At 42.9% G+C, this 25,975-nt stretch overlaps 1 protein-coding gene across 4 annotated transcripts in view; it reads left to right on the forward strand.

The window, feature by feature from the left end:
• Nucleotides 1-21,086: 21,086 nt before the first annotated feature.
• Nucleotides 21,087-25,975, forward strand: part of POLG (DNA polymerase gamma, catalytic subunit) — a 575,771-nt gene continuing 570,882 nt past the window's right edge. For 2 of the 4 annotated variants that reach the window (XM_078683203.1, XM_078683207.1), the window contains exon 1: nt 21,357-21,493. The gene's annotated coding sequence lies outside the window, so the exon portion shown is untranslated. Of the gene's footprint in view, nt 21,188-21,346; nt 21,494-25,975 lie in introns of those variants that run through there. The other 2 variants (XM_078683205.1, XM_078683206.1) reach the window with 2 other exon arrangements.

Consider the following 25,975-nt stretch of genomic DNA (forward strand, 5'->3'; position numbering starts at 1 on the left):
TATTGCCCTTAGCCCCTGGGTAAGACACAGAGCCATCCAGTTCAACGCGGCCTCAGTAGCTTTAACAGTTTTATTAAGCAACAAGTCAGGGATGTTCCAAGCTGCGTCTTCTGCAGAGCCCCAGCTGTCTCCGGCTACATATAGCGGCTCAAAAGTGCAGCTTAAATCACCTGCCAGGAGGATAAGGTCTTCCCTGGCCTGTCCTACGAGAAGGTGGTCCAATACATCCAACACAACAGGGCAGCGACCCCCTGGGAGCCCTCGTGCATATACATTAATAACAATCAGGTCCCGATGGCCATCTTTGCTCAGTTTGATTACCAGGAGGTCCGGATTGTCTACAGGAATCTCAGATGGGTGGTATCCGAATGACTGCTTCACCCAAGTCAGCAGACCCCCTGAGGCTCGCCCTTTACCACCCCTTATGGCTGGTTTGAAAAAATTTACGAAACCTACTCTATGAACTGGTTCATGTGCCCAAGTTTCCTGTAGTAGGATGATATCAAATTTGTCCACAAACTCCAACCAGTCTTCTGAATTCATGCTTCCCCTGACCCCTGCAACATTCCAGGACAGTATGTTAAATGTTTCCGATAAGGGAGTTGCTAGGGGGATCGTTAGTACTGGCGCAACAGGGGGCGGTAATATACATCCCCTTAGCCCAGCTGTGTCACAGGAAACCACCTTGGGCGAATTCACTAAATCTCTAAAAGGTGTTACCTCTGATAAGCCTGCTTCTTCAACCCTGGTCTCAATGAAGCCAATTACAGGTTTTGGGTTAGATTGTGGGCCTTCCAAGGGTGTATCACTAACAACATATGTTTCAGGTGGATTAGAGACGGTGAGCCTAATTGCAGGACTTGGAACAGGACGTGCTCCTTCAATGGGAGCAACATTTTCTACACAAACTTCTAGAAGGGTAGAGGCAGAAAACACAGGGATAGGGATGGATTCAGGATTATAAGCTGGAACATTAGCCCTCCAGAGTCAATCAACCTCATCCAGACAACCAAACCTATTCGAAGTGGGAACCCCTTCCCACCAGCCATTTTGACCCTGCCAACCTTCCCTTCGTCCACCCCGCGTAGTATTATGGACTGTGGACCAGTTCCCTCCTGAGTTTGTGTGTGGTCGTGGGGGGTAAAAGAAGGTAAGTGGTTTGACAATAATACCAGAGTTATCGCCACGTACATCCCATGAGCACAGATGGTGAGCTGTCCTTGGATCTGCAAAGGAAACAACAATGCAATCACCCGGGATAGACTTAGATGAAGGGCCTACCCAAGGTACCCTGCGGACCATTAAGATGTTACTTCTAAGGTGGTTCGGTAGTTGTCTATTTGCATTAAGCCAATAAATAACCTTGTTCTTTAGTGACCAATGATCCTCTTGAGACTGTGGCTCCAAAACAGGCACACCTGCCAACACTACAACATAAGGTCTGGCATCTGGTGGTAAGTCAATATAGCCCCCACGAAAGTTATGTCTGTTTCCATTTCTAGATCCCTGGGAGTATGTACGTGGGTTCCCACTCTTATTTGGTTGTTGGACAATAACCTGAGAACCCATTTTTATGGGTGCTTTAACTTGTGGAGGGCAGGGGATTGGGACAATAGATAGGGGCTTAATGACTAAAGGGTTACAATCCTTAGTGCGAGGTTTGGGTATAGGTTTAGGATTAGGCGGGGGCGGGGCCGATGTAAGTACAGCTGGAGCCTGTGGGATGCTCTCAACACCCTGTAGGGTATTTGCCTCCATCTGCTTTAGGCTAAGACTAGCTAGAGTGACAATTGTCTTATCCATTTCTAATAGATTATTTTCAATGCGTGAGAGTCGAAGTTCCAGGGGGGATAAAAGCCTCTTCAATGTGTCCCATACAATTTTGAGAAAATCTTCATCACCCCACTGTAACTTACCAGACTCGCCTAGCAATACCTCTGGGACTCCCTCAACAAGATTTGGGAGTGATTCCCCCGTTTTTGTATCTAAATCTATACTATCTATACTGATACCAATGTCCACACCAGTAAGGCGGGTATTGGCCAGCGGAACACTAGTACCTGCTCTATTTGAGGTCAGGAGACGACGATTATTGAAGAAATGCGCCCTCGCAATTTTGGCCTTTTTCCGGGCATAAGCTGATCTGGCAAGACGTTTTCTTATATGTGCAGCATCCCTTTTATTAACACTAGCTGGCTGCTTTAGCATGTCAAATTGTTTGGGGATACCTAAGTTTGCGCCTTGGGTTTTAGACAACAAAATCTGGGTGGGCTTAGGAGATATCAACAGAGGAATAGATGATAACTCCGGTGGAGGGGTTGGTGAGGAATGATGGATATCCGCCTTTACTATCAAGGGCTGGGGGCCTGATAGGCGTTCAGGAGTTTTGGCCGAGGCAATGTTGCCTAAAGATGATTTTTTTAGAAAATACTAAATCCTGAGATAGTCTTCGCGCTGCCTCTAACTCCAATGATACTCTATGTTGCATTTTAGAGATTTCATTGTCGATGGCCATATTAGTCTTGACAATGAAATCATCGAGTGTCCCATTAGGTTTTAGCCCTCCCTTAGCAGTTTTGCTACGAGTCCCCCGTGAGCACATGATAAATATCAGAATAAAATACAGTTAAAACCTGTACATGTGATAACAATTTAAACAAGGGGGGTGGCCCAGTCCAGTTCTCTCAGTCCTCGAACGGCCTCAAACGGCCCGCTCTTTGCCCGGTCTTCGCCCCGAGCTGCGTCCCGCGCTGCGGGAGGTTAGACCTGGGATATAGGGACCGTAGTGGGCGGGATGCGGGACAACAGGGAGAGCGGACCGGAAGGTGTCGCACGGTCACGCAGGGACTCCTGGGATATGGAGTCCCTGCAACTCTCGCAGCCCCGCTGTCAGCCTTAGCCCAGTGCCTGGACTACTTCCTCCCGGGCAAGCGTGAAGCCCCACTAGTTCCTGGCGCTGCGGCACCCGCGAAGCGGGTGCGGCGAGGTTCAGGCTACAAGGTCCGGTCTAAAAGCGGGCAGTTCCTCCACCATCCACAAAGCTCCTCACGGTAAGAGCTTCTTTAAAACAGTCCCACAGAAAGCAAGGGAGTAGGGGTTTAAAAGGTCTCCAGAGGGCGGGGGCGGGACAACAGGGAGAGCGGACCGGAAGGTGTCGCACGGTCACGCAGGGACTCCTGGGATATGGAGTCCCTGCAACGCTCGCAGCCCCGCTGTCAGCCTTAGCCCAGTGCCTGGACTACTTCCTCCCGGTCAAGCGTGAAGCCCCACTCGTTCCTGGCGCTGCGCGAGGTTCAGGCTCCAAGGTCCTGTCTAAAAGCGGGCAGGTCCTCCACCATCCACAAAGCTCGTCACGGTAAGAGCTTCTTTAAAACAGTCCCACAGAAAGCAAGGGAGTAGGGGTTTAAAAGGTCTCCAGAGGGCGGGGGCGGGACAACAGGGAGAGCGGAGCGGAAGGTGTCGCACGGTCACGCAGGGACTCCTGGGATATGGAGTCCCTGCAACGCTCGCAGCCCCGCTGTCAGCCTTAGCCCAGTGCCTGGACTACTTCCTCCCGGTCAAGCGTGAAGCCCCACTCGTTCCTGGCGCTGCGGCACCCGCGAAGCGGGTGCGGCGAGGTTCAGGCTCCAAGGTCCGGTCTAAAAGCGGGCAGGTCCTCCACCATCCACAAAGCTCCTCACGGTAAGAGCTTCTTTAAAACAGTCTCTTTTTCTCTATTTTCATGCTTTCTTTCTTTCCTTTTTTCATTCCTTCATTCTTTCTTTTGTCTTTCTATCCTTTTCTTTCTTTCTTTCTCCCTTCTCTGTCGTTCTTACCTTCTCTCATTTGCCTTTTTCATTCTTCCTTTCCTCCAGCCCTGCTTTCCTTTTTTTCTTTACTTTCTTCTCTTTCTTTCCTTCTTTTTTCTCCTTTCCTTCCTTCTCCCTTTTATTTCTTCTCTTTCTTTCCTTCTATGTCCTTGTCTCTTTCCTTTCTTTACTTCTTTCTTTTCTTTTCGTCCTTGTTTCCCTCTTTTTTCTTCTTTCTTGCTCTTTCCTTCATTCTCTCTCATTCCTTCCTTCTTACTCTTCTTCCTTTATTTATATTTTTTTTTGTGAAATAACAGTGAGTGAATGTCATTGGTTACCATGATTGGAAGAAGTATAATCAGATCTACACATTGGACATAATTGTTGCTATATCACAGTGACTGGAACACACCTGCTATACCAAGTTTAAAAAGAGATTACCAAACTAAGAGTTCTGGAGAATTTGTTTAAATTTGAACAGATTGGATTGTGAAACAATTGCAGCAAAAGTAATACACACTGTTAAGGTTTGAAGGACATTCATGAATTGAAAAGGAAATAATTAATGAGCACTAGAGCACCAATTTAAAACAATCCAGCTTTATTGATCAGCAGCAAAAATCTGAACTGAAAAGATATTAAAATAGAGATAAAAATATTCAGAAATATTTGGATTTATAAGCTGGTGAGCTTGTTCAAGTATTTGAAATTTTGTGGGAATGCACCCTACTTCATCTATGTTGGTCGACAGTTTTCACAACATTAACAACCACCACAGGCAGAATACTGGAACTTAGCCCTGTAACAGACTGCATAATTGCCAAAGCCAAAGGTTAAAAGATGCCGCATAAATTCCATAAATTGGCATTAATGCTAGTAAGGAGGCGGGTGGCAATGAGATGGATGACTATTTGCATACTTCAACTGTCTAGGTGGCACAGAGATGTCCTGGAATGGGCCCCCACAGAGGAAATCCCTATCAAATTAACTAGGAAACATGAAAAAGTACAGGACAACTTGAAAACATGGGAAGTGCTGTTAGATGGATTTATACAGGGGAAAACGCAGATGCGGAACTGGGCATGATCCCCTAATTTGGGAGGAGAAGCATTAAAGGGTTAGTAACAGTGATCCTCATTAGACCTCAACATGTGAAGGAGTAAGCTGAGGGGTAAAGGAGGATAAAAGATTCCATGATCTTAGCTACATTTTATTACCTGTATATGCACAATCACTTTCGACGACTGTTATACATGGATATTTTATGGTTATTTTTGTTTACTGTAAAAACTGAAAACACCTAATTAAAGTTTATAAAATAAGTATTTGAAGTGTAATTATACATTGAATAGTAAGTGAAAAATAAGGTTTGAAAAGCTTGCCACACAGTTTCATATGATTACTTATTGTAATGCATGCTGATATTTCAGAACCCTCTTATATTTACAAATGATTAAAGGAAAATAGTTTCTTTATTTGTAACATTTCTGTAATGGTCTTCTTTAAAGAATCAAAGGTCAGAGATATCCAAATACAAAGAATAACGAATGCTCCAAAATTAGTGTAAGATAACAGTCACGTCTTTATAAAACATATATAGACATTTAGCAAATGTAACATTTGCTCAGTATAAATACATTGTCAAGTATAACTTTCTAAATAGTTCACAATTAACATGGTTGTGCATCTGCAATACATTAAGCTACAAATGTTATTTTACAACTTTGCATACAGGGTAGATGGGACATTTAAGGATCTTCTTTACAGGGCAAGGAGGGACAGAGACATACCACTGCATACAAGGACGGTAGTCAGGGTTTGAAGGGATGCCACAAGATGCCTGGGCTGGACCACGAGATTCTCAGGCTTGATGCCACTATGGCACAGTTGTTTATTGTCTGAAGTGGGGTGACCCAAGGGTTTTAACACCTGGGAATTGCTGGGCATACAACACTTGGGCGATGTCTGGAGGGACAAAGCCATTATCTGATTTGAAGACCTAAAACAAGAATATGCATTAGCTATCTCCAAGCATTTTTTAAACTTGCAGCTGGATCATGTTCTTTTCAATGTCACATGCAGGAAGGTGAGCAACTGCCTGAGTACTCCCCCCTGGAGGACCAAGTTCTCATGGTGGCACTGCAAGATAGAGGGGTGTCAACACCCTATCGCAAATTGGTCAACTTGCCCACTTGGGCCACCGAAAAAGGCATGGCAAGGGTGAGTTGGTGACCTGGACAATGAGGACTCGGCTGAGGCTCTTCAGAGTCCACAAGAAATAGTCATACGTGCCTTTTTCAGACTGGTCAAACTGAAAATACTACACTGGTCATACTATTCAGAGACGCTACTGCGTAGAATTGGCAGGGTTGCGCTTCTGTAGTGTAGGAGGGGATGCAGTGTTGAAGGAACCTTTTTTCACTCCCTCTGGGAAGGCCCACTTACACAGAATTTCTGAGGTACAATGACAGAGATAATGTCCTGGGTCACGCTGATGGAGGTGCATTTGGATTCGAAATGGCTGATTCTGGGATTACCGGGGAAACAACATGGCCTAGATACACCAAGATCTGGCTAAGATTGGCAGTGGGGATGGCCAAAAGGAACATCGCAAAGGCGTGGAGTTTAGTGGTACCCCCAGCTATTGTGATCTGGGAAACGGACCTGGACTGGTAACGGGGGCGGAACAAGTGAAATACAAGGCAGATGCTGTCCTACAAAGTGGGAGAAGTGTGGGGGCTTGGCGAGAGTACAGGAGATATGGCTGAATGGGGGAAGAGAGGGAAAATAGGGAGATGCAGGTGCGCATTCCAAATGACAATGGGCCATCAAAGCGCCACTTTTGAAAGGATAGAAATGTTTATCCTGAAATGTACCAAACCAAAGATTTATAGAAGGATAACAATTGCTGACTCACTCTCTATTTTATGCTGTATAGAGTTTATGTTCAATAATAAGAGTTTTAAAAAAAAGATTTTTTTTAAATGTATTAAATTTGATCATCGGTGAATAGCTCCTAATCAGTGATTCTCTGCTCAAAATAGAATAAATGCATTAAATTGGTTGAAATGGGGCTATGATGCAATCCATCAGATTATATCTCGGATTAGGGTATTGAAAGAACCAATGGTTTATTGTGTATTAAGTAAAACACCTGCTTTAGCAATTATATGAGGTTTAATTCAACATTTGCCATGCTTATCCATGATGAACCAGTAAAGAAGGAACCACCAAGGTGTGGCATTAGCAAAGAGTCGTGTACTTACTTTGTGAAAATCTAGTATTACAATGAGTTGTGAGGTTAGCAAGAAGACAAATGTGCGATTATGTCTTGAAGGCCTACACATCATGAAATTTGGCTATCTTTTAAAATAACTATACTTGTGTTTAGCTCCACATTATCTGACATTGAGATCTGACTTTGTCTTTGTTACTCTTGTCTTCGCTTGTTAATGTGTTTTTTTATCTTTTACTTTACAAATTACAGCAAACCTAGTTTGAGTAATGAAATGTTGAAGCAGACATTTTTGTGGTAGAAAGCTTGTACGAAATACATAATACATTTAAATGTTATTGTAGCTTTATGTCATTTATGTTATAAAATATATATTTGTAGGGCATACCTCTCGATACACACCAATATGAAAGTCAAAAAATACTGAACACTTATTTAAGAAGATGAGTAATGCTGCCAGTACCATGATTTTAGTGAAATCTGTGATAATCAGATTATATTCATGTGCATGAAGGAAATGGGCTAAATTTTATTCCGGCTGAGTTTTTGTTCAGAAATGTGAAAGTAATGGGAGTAAAGACAAAACTGCAGGATATGGTATTGTCCTAGTGCAAAATTATTGCAACATTCGGAGATAATGAGATCGGAATGAGGGATAGTATTTGGTTTGGGTTTTTCCTGGAGAAACCTGCACTGCGAATTTGGTAAAACTAAGATATATGTAACACATGAGTTTGAGCCTGAATTATCGTGGGATTTTAAGTGGACACTATTGAGAGAGGAATAGAAAGCACACAGCTACCTGTGTAGTCCAGTTATGTCAAACTGCAGGGATATGGGTTCTGCAGATGAAAACCCAATTTTTTCGCTTTTTAAATCTCTATTTTGTTAACTCTGGTGCGGTGTAAACCTCCTGAACAAGTACTCGCTCAATGTAATGTTCTTGGAAATTGGTATATGCACTGTAACCTCAACTTTTAGTGTAAAGTGAACTGCCTCTGGACTGCTACTGGCTCTGGGTAAGTTGTGTGTAACTTGTAACATGTGCACGTCAAAGCTGAGAAAGAAAGGCTGTTGTCTGACTTAGCCAGTCATCGGCACATAGGAAGGCCTGTTCTCAAATTGAACCCATTTTTTTTGTGTAAAGGTATATGCCCAGGCAGACTTCGAACACAAGAAACTGGCTATTTAAAAGAACATATTATATCGACATCAAAACAAGAAATTAGTGCAATGGACTGTAATGATATCAAAAAATAATTTTTAATTTCGATATGTAAAAGAGATAATACATATAGATCTATACATTAGATCTACACCATAAAAACTTATCAATTCTTTGTGTGATGCATCATAAAAGTTCTTGACAATTTGATAATAAAAGATTATTTAGGTATCTCCGTTTTTGCAGAGTTGGGCTGTGTATGTCAACGCGTTTCGACAAAGTCTTTTGTCTTCATCAGGACAAATGATTATTCAGCCACTTTTTCTAAACAAAATAAAACAATGTTTTTAGATGACAATTAAAATGACAGTACATTGCCTTTTTCTTAACTATACAAATCAACTGATGCTGGAAACTGGAATTTCATTAGTTTGAATAAAAATCTTCTTAGCCAGACTTGTATTTTTATATGAAATGTTTAAAAAGGAAGAAAAGTTGGAAAGCATACATTTTTTGTGATGAACCCAGCCTAAATTATTCATTGGCTGTAATGCATCAGCCCGCTTGGGTTTATTTGGATTCCAAAGGAGTGCATCATTCCCTATGGGTAAAGTGTAAGGACTGCAGTGTTTGCAGTGAACATTATATATCCACAATGCGTGTTAAACTTTAACTGTGGATTGACAAAAGGTACTGAAGCAGTTCTTTGTAAATGTTTGTGTGTCACGAGAATTCAGATTTATGGCCAGTTTCACCTGGATTTTATCACGTACTGTTGTGTGAATTGTAAATGTTTATAGATTAGTGCTAGTCCACCACCACATCTGTTGTTTGGTGGGTTTCTGTAGAGTGTTGGGTATCCTTTGAGAATAGTCTTATGTAGAATGGTTAGAGCATCATTTCCCATCCAATGTTCAGTTATAAACTGCAGTGTTCAGCGTGGATGTGCGTATTGTGCCTTGTTTTGTTATGTCTATGTTAAGAGCTTACCACAGATGGTGAACATTCAGAGTTGGTGCTCATCGCATGGCCTAGGCTGCGTTTTTTTTCTGCTAGTGCAGTCACCTAGAGGGGTACTCAACTACTTGAGAAGTACAATTACAGAAGTACATTAGATGGGAAGAGTAGGAGCAAGACTAGGGAGTACTGCATCAGACAAAAGATGTCAAACGAGGGTTTCTTCCTCACATGCCTAGTTGAAGGCAGGAGTTAGAACAGAGAGACATATGGCCAAATCAAAGCTGCTGGTCTATCCTGAGAATTCTGCCTGAGGTTCCCAATCTATGATGAAGTTGAGGCTTTTCCTTTAATGTCACATTGTATTTGTATCCTGTATAAAGGAAGCATTAATGAGTGATGGATGCATCATAACACCTACTTTCTAATATTTTTTACCATGTTCATCACCATGTGCTATTATTTTTGTCCCTGATTTGTGCTCCTTCCAGCCGGGATTCCCTTTGTTGCTTTCATTGTATATATTGTCTGTTATCTCTTCTTAAATGTGGGGAAGAGTTTAGTGCCTTATTTATCAACTACTGCATTAATTAATTACTTCAAACAACTACAAGATTGCTGTGGAGTTTTTTTTTCTCTTTATGCTCATTTCTCCAAATTGGGATCCTCTTATGGAGACACTTTGCAACTTTCACCTCTACTATAAAGTGGAAGTTAGCATAATGGCTACAGGAAGGAGTTGCTCTTTCCCCAGGCAAGCAAGACAGAAACTTAACAGATCTTCACAGTATTCAGTCCTTAACAGATTATGATCCCAATTGATCCTTCTCAGTACCTAGCCCAAGAAATGCAACAGCTATGTCTTGAGAAAACGGCTTCAAGGCAGACATTAGTATTTAGGTCTACAGATATCCTGGTAATTCTTTCAAGTTCCCACAGGTTTTTCCTGGATAGTGTGAAGGTTAAGATTCTCGAAAGGTGCATTTTCCCTTTAACCCTACACAGTCCAATCGATATTGAGTAGAGGTGAGTTGCTTGATTAGGTGTCTTACTGAACTAGTTCTAGCTTCTGCAGATCCTCAAGTAACAACTTTGAATGCCGCTTTGGATACACATGAGACCTCCCTCCAATTTGGAGTATTCAAATGAAGAAGCTTTTTGTGACATTCGGCAATGGGGAATGGATATATTGATTTGTGTAACTCAGTTTAATCGATTCGATTTGATTCAAAAACTTTATTCGTAATATATAAACAACTATAAAAGTGGATTCAGAAATAAAAAAATACAAGTAATTAAAACCTGTAGACACTGTCCTAGACAATACTTAAAATAATTAAATAACTTCATACTTATAAACAAAATAGTTAATAAACATCAAATCAAATCAATAATGCTTCAGTCCTCCACCATTAAGCCCTTCCATGCTGATGACGGCCGGGAGCCGTCATGGCACACAGTGCTCGTGTGCTGATGACGACTCCTGGCAGTCATGACTGCACCCGCGGTTGGAATGTGCCGCACAGGCGCAGAATCGCAGCCGCGCCCAAGGGGTTAAAAACATAATGCTTTCCCATATGACCAACGAGTAGCGAATATCATTGTTATTCATAAAGATGGCAAGCCCACTACGTTGTGTTCTTCTTGTCGGCCAATCTCACTACTCAACGCTGAACCCAAGGTGTTGGCTAAACTGCTGGCGACCAGGCTGGTCAAGGTCATTACGACCCTGGTCCACCCAGATCAGTCTGGCTTTATGCCACGCAGGAATATAGCCCTCAACCTGAGGAGACTGCATGGAATTCTGGGCGGCGCGTCAAGCATAAATGGACCAGCAGTTCTGTTGTCATTAGATGCGATCATGGCCTTCGATAGGGTTGAATGGCCCTACCTGTTCGCAGTCCTGGGGAAGATGGGTATTGGTAAGGAGTTTATCGACTGGGTCCGTCTCTTGTATGCTTGTCCCCTTGCCAGGGTTGTGGTAAATACCCACAAATCAGTAGATTTTCCTTTGGAAAAAGGCACTAGACAGGGATGTCCCCTTTCCCCACTGCTATTTGCGCTGACGCTTGAGCCGCTGGCAGCATGGGTCCGCTAGGACCGATCGATTCGTGGACTGCGCGGGACACCCGAGTGGGAAGACAAGATCTCGCTCTATGCAGATGACATCCTGCTCTATCTTACCACTCCCCGGGTCTCTTTGATAAACTTTATGGACATCCTTGCCATATTTGGGAGATATTCTGGTTTCGCCATTAACTGGACGAAATCTGTGCTTTTTGTTTTTTGCGGCGACCCTCCAGTTGTCCCAAGCTCCTGCCCATTACGGATTGAGTCGGTGGGTTTTTGGTATCTGGGCATATTTGTGACCAAAGATCTGAAACTGAGATATGATAAAAACCTGGAGCCCCCACTGGCCAGGTTCCGAAGGGATGTGGCGAGATGGAAGTCATTGCCGCTCTCCCTGTGGGGTTGTGCGGAGTTATTCAAAATGAAGACTCTCCCCCGATTCTTATATGCGCTCCAAAACACTATGGATCCGGTGCCCCCCTTGTATTTAAAAAATATAGAGTCCCTCCAGAGACAGCTTCTCTGGGAGTGCAGACCCCGTATTGCTTTCTCCAAGCTTACTCTTCCCTGGTACGACGGAGGGTTCGGTTTGCCGGACCTCCGGAAATACTATTGGGCTTCCCAGTTGGCGGCAATAAACCACTCCATCTATTGGTCTACATTGGACCCCGGATACGCAATGGACCGCCGTCAGATGCCAGGGGGAGATTTTACTAGGCACTATACGCTAGAAATGGTCGGTTTCCCCTCATTGGGTCGACGGCGCACACGATTCATGTGTGGCATGCTGCTAATCAATGTCTTCAGTGGGAGGGGAGGCTTACTATGGCGACCCCACTGTGGAGCTCGGAGAGACTGGGTAGCTTGTGGAGGACGAAGTGCTTTGATAGGTGGGACCTCATCGGGATCTCACAGATCAAGGACCTGTGGGGGGAAGGATGGGATACTTACGTTTGCCGCCCTACAGGAAAGACACCAGATGCAGAAGTGCAAACGTTTCCGATACCCCCAGGTCAGGCACGCCCTACTCCCAAATGTTCCCAGAGACACTGAGCTTCCAGAGGCCTCCCCAATAGAGGACCGGGTATTGGACGGTCTTCTTCCAACAAAAACTATCTCACTGATATACAAAAAACTGATCAACCACATGGGAGATCCCCTGGTGACTATTAGGGAGCAGTGGGGTGCAGATGGTCTGGTTCTGGACGACGAAGATTGGAGAGAGGCGGTTTCCTCCCCGAAAGTGGTAGCCATCTAAATGCGACTTAGACTGGTGCAATTGAAGATTTTACACAGAACCTACATTACAGGTCCACGGTTGGTACATATGCGGAAAGTGGGGAATGTAGGAGGGGATGTGGAGAGACTGGAACGTTCATGCATGTTCTGTGGCACTGTACGGCAATACAGGAATATTGGGTTAAGATTCACGAGAAAATCTGAGATGTATTGGGGGTGGAGTTGGTGGTAGAGACCCGACGTTGTGTATTAAATGTATGGGAGCCAACCGATCTGAATTCACACGGGAAACTGTGGGTGACCCTGGCGTGCATGATAGCCAAGCGTAATATAGCTCAGTTGTGAGGTGCCAGCCAGGTGCCGCAGATTGGGAAGTGGATGGAAGATCTAGACTGGTGCATGTTCAGGGAAAGGTCAGTGTACGTTGCCAGAGGGCGCCCTGGGAAATGGGGGAAAATCTGGGGAGCTTGGAATGTATACAGGGGGATATATGTACTCCACCGAATGTTGGTGAAGAAACTGTAGCATTGGAGTCCCTGTGATCCCTAATGTTATCCTAAAACTATTTTGCTACATGGAAATGTATAATGGATTATTGTGAAAGTAATGCATGTCACCTGATGCTTTTCTTTTGTTTATGTTAATAAAAAGATTTTTAAAAAACAAAACATAATGCTTTATCGTGCATTAATTGCTTTTGAGATAAAAAGTGCAACATTAAAACAAACCCTACTATCATTCAGGTTAAGCAAAAGTATCAGGGTGGCAATATGTGATCTGATGTAACTTCCTACCTGAAGGGGTTTTAAATAATAACTCCTAAAATTCGAATAGAAAATCACACAATACCATACAATGTATTGTACTTTGCTTGCTCGGCCCAATACAGGTACAGGGAATCGAATCTGGAGGTCAGGGTTTCATAGTAGGGAAGTCCACCAAATGATGGACAGTCCCAAAGCTATATCTAGGTAATACAAAATGGTGCAATAAATCAGTAACCCTAGATAAACAGCTTTGACAAAGTGAGGGGGAAGACCAAAAAGACCTACAAAATAAAAGTCAGGTGACCCATGAGCAAAAACTCATTGAATCCTAAAATGATACCAAAACTGTGGCCCTCCATCCAGTACCTCGCCAACAATTGGACAAAATGGATGCACATAATTGCCCCAAAAAGGACAAGCACAGAAATTCCAGAAAACAGGTTTGGTGCACGGTATTGTTAGGTGAGTATTACAAAGTTTGTCATTTTATAGCCAGTCAGGCACCTTTCTTATGATAGATCACCCAGTTCCCTCTCTTGAATGCTCCTGGGTTTGTGTAATGGAGTCTTGGAGGTTTCATTTCACTGTTTTTCTTCACAAGGCATCATTCCCACCTTGGCGTGCAGGGGGAAGAGAGCGAAGGGTCCTGTTGATGGATGCAGCCAGTGATTTGCAGCAGTGCAAAGTATCAGGTGTGATGCTGCTGCTTCGGAGTCTAAAGAACAAAACGATTGCCAGTACTGAACTACACTCACCAAATACTTCTAATTAGACCTTATGAATAAAACATAAAGATCCACTTTTTTAATTGCACCATTAAATGGTTTATTTCACTTATTAACTCTCAATTGATTTTCCCAAAAACAGATTTTTTGGCATATAAATTCATATAATACAAATGGACGAACTATATACATTAGATACAAGACATTTACAACAGACACCTATACCCACTCAATGTACACCAGCAAACGTACCTCTCACAAATTTGGCCAAAAGCTAGTTTCACACACTCTCACACCATACATCCACACTCCCAGTGCGGGTCAAACTCGCTGTTGCGTGACCCACAAACTGGACCATAATATTCCTGTTCCCAATATCCGACAGAAATTACTAAATACAATATATTCCAGATTTCATGTAGATATGATTTGCCATATTAACAACAAAACAATAAATCTTTAGCTATTCACATTTGAATGACAATTATGTTTAACATGGGAAAGCAAGAAACAAGGTCGACGCATTTCGAACCAGACTGATTTGGGGGTTCTCCTCAGGACCACAAGACTCTTAAATCTTCAGAGAACCAAACCCCTTCTTTAGTAAAATTATTCCTGTGCCAGCAATCCGACGCTGCAGGTAGCAGTCTCCCATTTGGCAGCGCAGTGTCCGTTGGTGTCACGGCTGCCGCATACGTAAGCCGCACACTCGTTGTGTCAGTGCAGGTACTCAAGCTCTTTCAGATGGAAAACTGGGTGTATTCCTTTGTTGATCAGCTCGACTTCCGCATTGAATCGTGAGTCTGCCATTGGGTGCTGGAATACTGTTGGAATGGGAAAAATGCTTTCACTCAAAGCAACCTGCTTTTGAGATCATTTCATGCAATTATGTATGTTACAAAAGTACTGCCTCTTACTGTTAGGGTCATCGCCGGTTGAAATATGGGCCAACCTCTAGGCACTTAGGCAGCTCAGCATGCAGCAACATGCAAAGTCAAAAGGGTGCTTTACTCCACATAGACCTTTCTCTTCACTCCTTGGGTGGTGCATCCAGTGCAAGAACACTGGGGTGACTCTTAATAGATTGGAGGGTGCCGGTATTCTCAGGCTCATACTGAAAGCTGGTGACAAAACCCTCAACACCTACTTCACACCGTGTGTGGGCTGGCCCTGTAGTGTTGATGTGTGTACTGTTTAGCTATTTATAGCTCTTTCTGGCAGGGCCTTATTCCACTTGTCTTTTCCAATTCCTTTCAGTCTTTTTATCTCTATTTTCTTGAGAATCTGTGAAAACAGTTTGATGGTGTGGAATAGGTAGTGGCTGTCTCTCCAATGGCCCAAAATGCTGCTTCTCTTTTCCTCCTCAGTTTTCAATAAAGGTTAGCTGTGGCAGTACTACTCCTTACTTGCGAGGGCGGCAGACACAACTAGCAGCAATTCCAACTCTGAGGGAGTGATAAAAGCAGTGCTGCTGAGGAAACTGTTGTGGTGCCTGCGCTGGTAAGTTCGAGGGTCAGGTGTGGACTTTAAATTATGATTTCTCTCAAGAATGTAGACAAATTGGTGCTGCCCTGGCTCATGAGTGTCGGTGTCAGCTTAAGGAATGTGTGGCACTCTTGTACCATGCCACCCTTTTCTCAGACTGACCATGCCTCTTGCTATGATGACAGAGTACGGAGGGGCTCACTTCTGGTGGAGGAGGATGCCGCTTGCTGCAGTCCTGTCACAGCAACATTGTATCAAGAGGGGGACAGCAGGTTAGCAGGATCCACAGAGGGCACACCTTGGCAACCAAGAGGCTGTGAGTACTATCTGTGAACATATTACTCATCCCCCTGCTGGGACTCGCACAGAGGGAACAGTTGGCATGCCTCACTGGAAGGCTCGGATTTCACACGCACAAAACCATAGAAATGTAGAAGTTATAGTTACCTGAGCTAACTATAACTTATGCCTCCGTCAATGCACTGCTTATGATAGCACATATTACATCACTCTTGACATGGTCAGTGACATTACTGATTCCAAAAAACAAAAGAGAACGACCCTTCACAACACAAAGGGAACTGGGTTGAGACAAATAACAGTAGGATGTTCCCTCTGGTATTCTGTCTATTCAGGCTGTCCTCTTACACACACACACACACGCAAGGGTTGGTTTCTGTAATTATACATTTCCCCCTTTTTTTTTAAACAAAGAACTGGGGCACATCAATTCTGTTGCCTTGTTTGTATGTTGTTGGAATACCTCATGCAACTGAATATTTACACATGTATTGTTTCCTATTTATTTACATTCTTAGATTCAACAATACTGTTTTTTTTAACCCATGAGTATGTCCTGAAGAAGGTGGTGTCAACCAATTTCATCCCACCAAAACGCTGCGTCAACTTTTTTTCTTAGAGTATTGTTTTTTATATTGTGTATTTTTAACTGATAAATACTTATAAATTGTGATGGAGCAACAGTAATGACTTGGTACAAAGGAAATGTGCTGCATTTTGTGTCATATAAGCTGAAGACATATATATGTGAATGAGATGGGGATATCAAAGTTTGCTTTTTTCATCTATGGAATTGCAAGTGTTTTTAATGAAATTGTAATAGCATTTCTGAATTTTTTATGCCATGTAAAATTAAAAAATCTTGTCAAACGGATTTTAATGAAGAAGGAGATATTTTTGTACTACCAACAAGGCATTTGGTTTGTACATGGGGGCACGTATAAGTGTGGATGTGTGTAAGAGGACAGCCTGAATAGACAGAATCCACAGGGAACATCCTACTGTTATTACTGACATTACTGATGACATCTCAAATTACATCACTCATGACATCATCTAGTGAGTGTAAGTGTTTCGTAAACATTTCTGAGACTTACACATAGATACTAAGCTACAGCATCAGTTTAATTACTATTCTTTCTGTACTACTGAATGATACTATTTCTGACATATGTCATCTGAGTGGCTGTGTTACTCTATCAGTGTGTGAGTAGGTGACTGAGTGGCTGTATGGGTCTGCCAGTGGGTGGGTGAGAGGTTGTATGGTCTAGGAAAGGGTTTGTGAGTGGTTTTCTGGGTGCGTGTGGTTGTATTTGTGTGTGACTAGGCATTTGAGTAGTTGTATGGGTGGTTTTATGGGTGTATTAATGGTTGTATGGGTCTGGGAGTGGGTGTTTGAGTGGTTTTGTGGGTGTGAGGGGTTAGGTGGGTGTGTGAGTAGTTGTATAGGTCTGTAAAGGTGTGTGAGAGTGGTTGTATTGATCTGTGAGTGTGTGTGTGTGTGTCAGTGGTTCTGTGGATGATGTAATCAGTGATGTAATTTGAGATGTCACACGTGATGTTACTGACCTTGTCATAAGTTATGTAATATGTGAGATCACACATAAGCCGTGCATTGCGGAGGCATAAGTTATATATAGCTCAGGTAACTTTAACTTCTGAATTTCTATAGTTTTGTGCATGTGAACTCTGAGCCTAACTATAATGTCCCTGTAACCTTTGGTTTTTGCTGTGAATTTTGAAGTTTTTTACAATTTTATTTTCGAACTTTAACCTTTGAGAGGGGGTGTGTGTGTGGATGTATAGGTCGGTGAGTGGGTGTGTGAGTGGCTGTATGGGTCTGTGTGTGTGTTAGTGAGTGGGTGTGTGAGTGGCTGTATGGGTCGGTGAGTAGCTTTATGGTTCAGTGACTGGGTGTGTGTGTATAGGTGTATGAGTGGGTGTGAGTGGATGTGTGAGACGGTGAGTGGGTGTGTGTCTGTAGGGCCTGAGTGGGTGTGTGAGTAGCTGTGAGTGGGTTTGTGAGTAGCTTAGTAGGTGTGTGAGTGGATTTGTGAGTAGCTTTATGGGTCTGTGAGTGTGTGTTAGTGGCAGTATGGGTCTGTACGTGGCTGTATGGGTCTCTAAGTATGTGTTTGAGTGGTTTTGTGGGTGTGTGAGTGGTTGTATGAGTATGTGGGTGTGTGAGTGACTGGGTGTATGGGTGGGTGTGAGTGGGTGTGTGGATCTGAGTAGAGGTGAGAGGCAGAATGGGTGTGTGAGTGGGTGTATGTGTGGGTGTGAGATTTGTGTCTGGGCCAGATCGCAACCTCACCTGCCACTTTATCCAGCGGGAGTACACAGTTTTGCACACAATATCTACCCAACTGGAGAACTTTCTATTAGGTAATTAGTAAGCGCTAACTGGTTGGGTACATGCCCAGTGCATATTTTACACTACAGCTGTGTAGTGGACCAGTAGGAAATGTCTCCAGTGACCTTCCATGCGTTTAGATTTGGCAATGTGATTGTTATTCAAGTCAAGTGTCTTCTTCCAGAAATTTGTGTAATATGATTTCTCTTATAGAGAACATGACAGGACTACAAATAGGTGAATCTCCACCAAACAAGGGTACTTCCTCTTAACTATATAAATGCTTCTTCGTTTGGTGGAGATGCCCTCATATCCCTGTGCATAGAGAATGTGTCATCAAATTGGCGTGAAAAGCGATCGGGGGCTTTTTGATAAGCTGTCCATCAACATGGGAAAAGACAGAAAGACCTCTGCCTACTACTAGGACAGTGAAGAGCAAAATAGGTGGAACTTGCAAGTGATTTTGTGCATTTGCATACTCATACTATTCTGAAGGGAGAACCACGCACTCTGCTCTCACCAGGAGATGACAAGAAAGAAACCACTCGTCAAAGTCACTACTGATGAGGCTCCGACAGATCAACGATGCAGTCGCCTCCATCGAAGATTTCATATCATTTTTCAAGCCAAAGTTAGGATCATTTGTCGTTTACAAAAGTGGAGCTTCAACAGGGACACCTGATATGTTTATATTTGTGTGTCCTGGTGAGGTTTAATTTCTGGGAAATGAGCATCAGGCCAGAACGAAACTTCACCTGCTTGTTTATCCAACAGGAGTCCACAGTTCTGCACAAAATGTCTACCCAACTGCAGTGCTTTCTGCTGGTGAACAGAGTCCCTGTCTACATGTATTTCACTCTGGCTTGATTGAGGCTCATACATTCCTAGCGGCATTGCTATGTTCATCTTTGTGACATAAGTGAATGGTGGTGACACTCTTTCCAAACCAACTAACATTCCTAAAATACTCTTTTCAGAGGTGGGACTTTTTACTGTGTTCGTGCCTATCTTCAGTTCAGAATTGCAAGTAGGCGTTTATTCTGTGTTTACATTACCTTATAAACTTCATATAAATGTTACAAACAAAATACTTCTCATCTTGGCCTCTCAATATTAGACATATTTAATCGTGATATATAATCTAAACCTCTGAAGAAGATGACATTTTTGAATGAAAAGTAAAAGTCTATTTTCACTGTTTGTAAATATTTGCTTTTTAAATAGATACATTATCCTTAAAATTAGTAGTTACAAAGTCTTGAATCAAAGACGAAAGCTGCTTAATTTTAAAATGTCTCCAAGATTTAAAGTGCAATATTTTGTATTCTTGGAGCCACATTAAGTTGTAGTAGGCCCTAGAAACCAAGCAAATATTGTATCTTTCACTATATGTTAAGCTTTGTAAATTCGTTCAGGGGTTTATAAGGCAGCATGTTGCCCTTTTCCAACATGTTCAGATATAAATAAGAGAATACGTTTGGTACTAATGCTTTTTTAGTTCGAGCCAACCAGATTCCGGAGGACATATTGTGGACTTACTAAGAACATAGGACTTGCAGTCCGATCTTTGCTTACTATTGGTTGGCTTCATTGCCACTCTGCTTCTTTTTTCAATGGCTTGCCTTGTTCATCTTATGTTAATCCTCCCATGGTGCATAGTCTCTTTACCATCTCTTGGCCTGGCTGGCTTCTTTCTGTCCTTTCTCTGCTCGCTTTTAGGTATCCAAGTTTCCTTTTGTCTAAAGCACTCCACCATTATGTGCTTTGCCGTCATATTGCCGGTGTGCATTTACCCCCTCCAATTTTCACATCACTTTCTCTCTCTGCTTTTCTTCCCTGCATCCTGTGTTGCCTCCCACCGATCTATGTCCTCCATTTGGCTTCCAGGGTCGTGTTGCTTCTACCTCTTCTCTCCCATATTGCTTCTGCCCCCTTAAAAAGTCTGTAGTATCCTGGCTTTAATCTTATTCATGTCACCTCATGCTCTGCCTGTGGAATGTTTTAAGGATCATGTATTACAGAATGTTGGGAGTCAGAAGTCACAGTAGAAAAGGGCTGAGCAGCATGCTGGCTGCTCCTGGTGGGGTCTGTACTGGACTTATCTACATGTCCTGTAACTAACTACAAATAAACATCTGAACATCCTCTACACGTCTGGACTTCGTTACTACAATTTATTGGCGGCAATCTGGTAACTTACCCTCTTTCTACGTGTTCAACAAAAGAAGATAATGTCACAGTAGTCAAGATTTTTGAAAAGAAGCAACTAGAAACTGAAAGTCAAGAAATAAACGTAATGGAACAGCACACCTCGAATCCCCACCAGTGTCCATACATCAGACAGGCCCTGTTCAAGCGTGCGGTCCTCTGTCTTATGTGGCCACATCTACAAGATCTGCACTTTCAAGGGAACCTGTCAACCTTCCAAGATGTACGCCTACACCTGAAGAGCTCACAGAGACCTGCCACTTCGAGAGAGTTTTCCACAGAAGTAACAGTTCCAGCCTCCTTTTTATTACGCTACAGCCAACTTTTCAGAGGTTTACTTTACCCTGCTACCGTTGTAACGGACATATCCTGTAGTACTTACTTAATGTAACCCATATGGGTGCCCTTAGCATTTTAATTTTACTCGTGTTGCCAGTTGTCTGCACTGTGTCTTCTCTACCAGCTCAGTTTCATGGTGGCAACTCACCTGTACCCCTCAGGAATCAGAAAAGCAGTACCCCTGGTGAGCCATTACATGTATTTATGATGGGAAGGACTTACGGCTGTGTTCGGAACATTAACTGTGAGTACTATATGACTTTTATGCGCATTGGCACTGCGTATGCCTACATCGTGGCAGTTGCAATGCTACGCGTCTTTCAAAACATGGCACAAGCGGTGCACGGCACGCGCTCACTGACCGCGTGCTTTCTTACCTGACTTCAGCTGTTCTGCCATGCATCTAGTGGATCCTCTGTGACGTGGTTTCCCTCTCAAGGCCTCTTGCTAGTGTGGATGTTTTTGGTGCCCGCTGATGCCGCCAGCCATCCGGCGCGGCATCATTATGCGTGTCGCCATCTTCTGTTCGGGGCTGCAATGAGAGTTCGCTATCTTTGTGGGTTTCTAACATTTGCCAACCACGTTTTCAATAAAGTTTTACAGACATTCAAAGATGTTGTGAACGTTGCGGTCAAAACCTGATGGAGTCTGGGGATATCGCATTGCTACATCGCTTTCGGATCATCTGTTTCAGTTTATCCTCGTGGGCAAGTCTTTCAAGGAAAGGATCCTGTGGTCTCAGTTGTTTTTTTTAGGTCTCTGTTGGTTTTTAATGACCTCTGCTTCCTGGGTCCTACTACAATCTCTGATGATTGCAGGTACATCGCATGGAGGTCAGAGGACATTGCTTTTCGTTTCGGTGGTGAGTGGCTGTTTGTTTTTGTTCTTCTCTTCGACTACCATCTGGTGACAGAGTGCATATTGGCTGGTTGCCGTTCTACAAGGAGTTCTACGCTGATTATCAGTGTAAAGTTTGTCTGCTATTGTTTTTCGATCTGTGGCACATTATCCCGGTGACAGCCACACTGTGTTATTTGACTGCCTGCGCATGTACTGTGTTTGAAGTTACACTGTGTCAGGGGCAGTTTATAAGTGCATAAATCGTGAAATTGTTCTAGTTTGTTTGCTGAAATTGTTTTCACTTTTGCACTTATGGTCTTGCTTATTATATACTTAATTTTTGTGTTTTTAATGTTTGGCCGGTTTACGATCTGTTGTTTTTTACCTTGTAGAACTCGGGTGAGTGGTCACTCACTGGCGTGGGTCTCTGTTTATAAATGTTTTTACAATTGAAATATTTTTGCCATCGTTTTGCTCCATTTACAATGCAGTTTTCTCGAGTTTTATACTTCATTGGATTGTAAAATGTGTTCAGTTGGTCACTACATTGTACGTATATGGACCCTAGGTCGACACCGTCAAGAGTCCATTCTTTTTTATACAAGCATGCTATCTGTTTTACTTTACCCTACATTGGGATGGCAAAAGGTTTCAGTCCCATTTGCTCTAATGCACTTGCCTTCTATGTTAGTCACACTCTTCTCTCTTTCAGGGCATTTATACATGGGTGTTAGTACTTTATGCATTTTTTTTTAACCTTCCCTACTCTTAGGTACAGGTTATGGGTTCCCACCTACATACACTAGTTAACTTTAACTATCCTCACTTTTGTTTTAGGGAGGTCGTGAGTTCTGACTCATGTACAGTAGTTAAACATTTTTTAACTTTCTTTTGTTTTGGGTAGGTCATGGGTTCCGACCCATGTTCAGTTGTTGACATTAGTTAACTCCCGTTTCCTCTTGTCATTGGTCTGGGGTTTCAGTTTCATGTTTTTACATGTGTGTTGTATGGGTTTTTGTCCCATTACTACACTCCACACTATGTCAACTCTGCACTACGTTGTCCCCTCAAGAGTTAGTATGGTATGGGTTTTAGTCCCATACTCAAGTATGTTGGGTACTTCTTTACCCTTACATAGGGTGTATTTTCTCAACGTTGTGCTTTCCTTACATTAATTTGTTATGTTTTGCAATGTAATGTTATGTTCATATTGTATTATTTTGACAATATTGTAATGAGGTTGGATGAGGGATCTTATTGTAATTTTCTTTCATTTTCCCTGTTTCTTTTTACAGTTCAGTTTTCCTCGTGATGTATTTTATTCTTGGCATCTGTGGATTCTGGATTCTTTTCTTGTTGTTCGTTTTTCTCTGTCTTTTTCTTACCGTTGTGCGTGTTTTTGTCCATTTGAGGTTTTTCCTTCCTCGTTTCTTTGTTAGTGTCCGGTCGTTGTTCCGTGATTATTGTGCTGTGACTTATCTCCTTTTATGCCTGCATGGCCAGCAAGTATGTCTTGAGGTAGTCATTGGTGCCTTCTCTTTTCGTTTCTATGTTAGAAGTGAGGATGGTTAACTTTTATCTGGTTTCCTCACCTGTTGCTTCTCTGTTTTTCTTCTATTTATCTTCGTGTTCTCTCATGTTGCTCTCTTCTCTTATTGGGTTGTGATGTTTCTGATTTTCTCTTTGTCTATCCTCAATCACGTTTTTTTCTTTCTGTTTACCATCATTTTTGTTTTTCTATATAGACGAAAAGGGGATATGTAGTATCCTGGCTTTAATGTTAATCATGTCACCTCATGCTCTGCCAGTGGAATGTTCCAAGGATGAAGTATTACAGAATGTTGGAAGTCACAAGTCACAGTTGAGAAGGGCCGAGCAGCATGCTGGCTGCTCCTGGTGGGGTCTGTAATGGACTTATCTACATGTCTTGTAACTAACTACAAATAAACACCTGAACATCCTCTACACGTCTGGACTGCGTTACTACAAAGTCACTTTTCCAAATTGTTTTAAATCCACCATTCCAACTATGATCGGTGGATACAAATAAAAATAAAGCACCCACGTAGTTTTATAGGTGTGTGCATGTGTGGTGCACACGCTTACAAAATGATGTGGGCAGCTGCTTCATCGCTTGTCTTTTCTTAGTTATGGTGCACAGCACTATACAGCATTGCTAATACCATTGGGAAAATCAGCAGCTGCCAAACACAAGACCTAATGGCTTTACCAATACTGGTTCTTTTTCACCCCTTGACACAAATATCTATCCCCGGGGATAGACACCAAATGCTGCATATGAGGAAGTAGCCGTATGTCTAGGTACCTGATGGCTTCAATTCGCTAAGATTTCTCTCTTCTGCAAGCCAACTACTTAGCATGATACTGACTAGTGCAACGGACTTGCTGGGTTTTGACAGACCTGGATTTGAACCGGGACTAGTCAGCTCAATGTGTCTTTCGCAGGGACAGGTTCCTTTGGTCACTGCCCTAAACCCACCTCAACACAAAGAAGAATGTAAGCTGTCCCAACATAGGGAGTGCAGCACCGCAGAGAAAGTGCTGCACCTGAAATCAGCCCTTATTCTGTCTATGGCCTTGATAACAGTGGGAGTCCATCCACCTCATTCCAAATGTTGTGTTGAGGCCCACACCATAACGAAAAGACAACACTGATGCTAAGATTCTGGGTATAATTAGCATGATATAACAAAAGAAGAAATGTCCGGTCAAATCAATATGTGTGCTGTACTAGAAGCTAAAGACAAAGTGAGATCATGTAGCAACCAAGTGAAATGGCACAGGGCTGAGAAACTCCCATCAGCCCACCCTTATGGCGGAATATCATCATGTGGGATACAGATAGTAAATCCAAACCTCGCCCAACCCATCAATCGATGGTGCAGAGATGGATTTTTGATGGGAGTTTTCAGCCCTGTGCCATTTCACTTGGTTGCTACATGATCTCACTTTGTCTTTAGCTTCTAGTACAGCACACATATTTATTTGACCGGACATCTCTTCTTTTGTTATTACATTTGAGTTGGGGTTTAGAGATGTCAGGGTCGGTAAACTGACCCCTTGGACCCTCCTCATCTCTCTTTTTTCAGTATTTAGAGCAACCTCGGTTGCGGGTCTTTTTTGCAAACACAGAAGGGTCTGAACGAATTCTGTTCATCCCCTTAAAAGCTCGCCCAGTTGATTTTCATATCGACACTCTTTCATTGAACATGGCTGACTTTGCGGGTTTGGCGTTTGATGATGAAGTTTTAAACTCCATCCTTACTGACAATCCCTGCATTTTAGATTCTTTGCCGGAGACCACAGGCACAGCAAAAGATGATTGGTTAACATTGCTTAATTTGAAGAAAACACATTCACGTATCACGGTACATGGACTAACAATGGCAGAATATTTGCGAGGTAAATGTGCTCCCACAGGCTTAATTGTAACCAACACACCAAGACTTTTTCTAACCGATAAAGACTTCCTCCGTGACTGGTCCTTGATCGCGTGGCGATGCACGCGATACTGGCTCATCCTGATTATCAGTTCCGCAAAGAGAATAGCGGACACCATCCTAATAGAGATTCAGACACTAGAAGGACAAATCAAAGCCACCTGCAGTACACTCTTTAAAAAACGTATGGATGAAACCAATAAGACAAATAAGGACTACAAAGACAATATCCTTATTAATAAGATTGATAAATTTAAGAAGGATTTGGCTCGCTTCTCATTGGTCAAAATGTATCCCTACACTAGTGACAATTTTGTGGCACCTGAATATAAACAGCAAAGGAAGACGCTATGGGCCCAATTATTCGACCTCAGGATCCGATGCAAGCTCTAGTGATTCTGACACCACTAACCAAGCGGGTGCACAGGCCAGGGGGGGAGGTCAACAGCGACGATTCTATAGGAGAGGGGGGTTGCAGAGAGGAGGGATGCAAGGTAACTATCAAAATCCAGGGCCACCATGGTGGCCCCCAGGACCCTGGAGTTTTCAACCACAACCTTTTGCACAACAAATGCACCCCTACTCACAACACCCTCAGTACTTTGCAGACCCGTCTTTTTTAGGGCGAGGCCGGGGCCAAAGTCGCGGAAGAAAAAGAGGACAACAAATTGTCCATTGGGAGACAGATCCCACATTCCCCAACACGCGGAGCAGGAAGGCAGCGCAACAGACTACCAGCACAGGAGCGACCGGAACCTAACTGTTAACCTAAGCTCCCGTACCCTGACACCGGATGAACAAGATGTTTTGAAAAAAGGACTAGGTTTTGTCCCCACAAACGAAGGTGATCCCTTTGAGACGAGAATAGAGCTTGAAAAATTCTTTAGGAAGGTACGCCTCCATTTCTTTTTTAAGAACAAGGATGATAATGAAATGACAAAAGAAGATAGCCTAATTAACACAGGGCTACGTCCTAAATCGACATTCACCCCTCTTAGTCATCAAGTTCCATCACAGGTGACTACGTTTGAACAAGCCGTAAC

This window comes from Lissotriton helveticus, chromosome 3_1 (assembly GCF_964261635.1).
Source record: "Lissotriton helveticus chromosome 3_1, aLisHel1.1, whole genome shotgun sequence".
Lineage (NCBI taxonomy): Eukaryota > Metazoa > Chordata > Amphibia > Caudata > Salamandridae > Lissotriton > Lissotriton helveticus.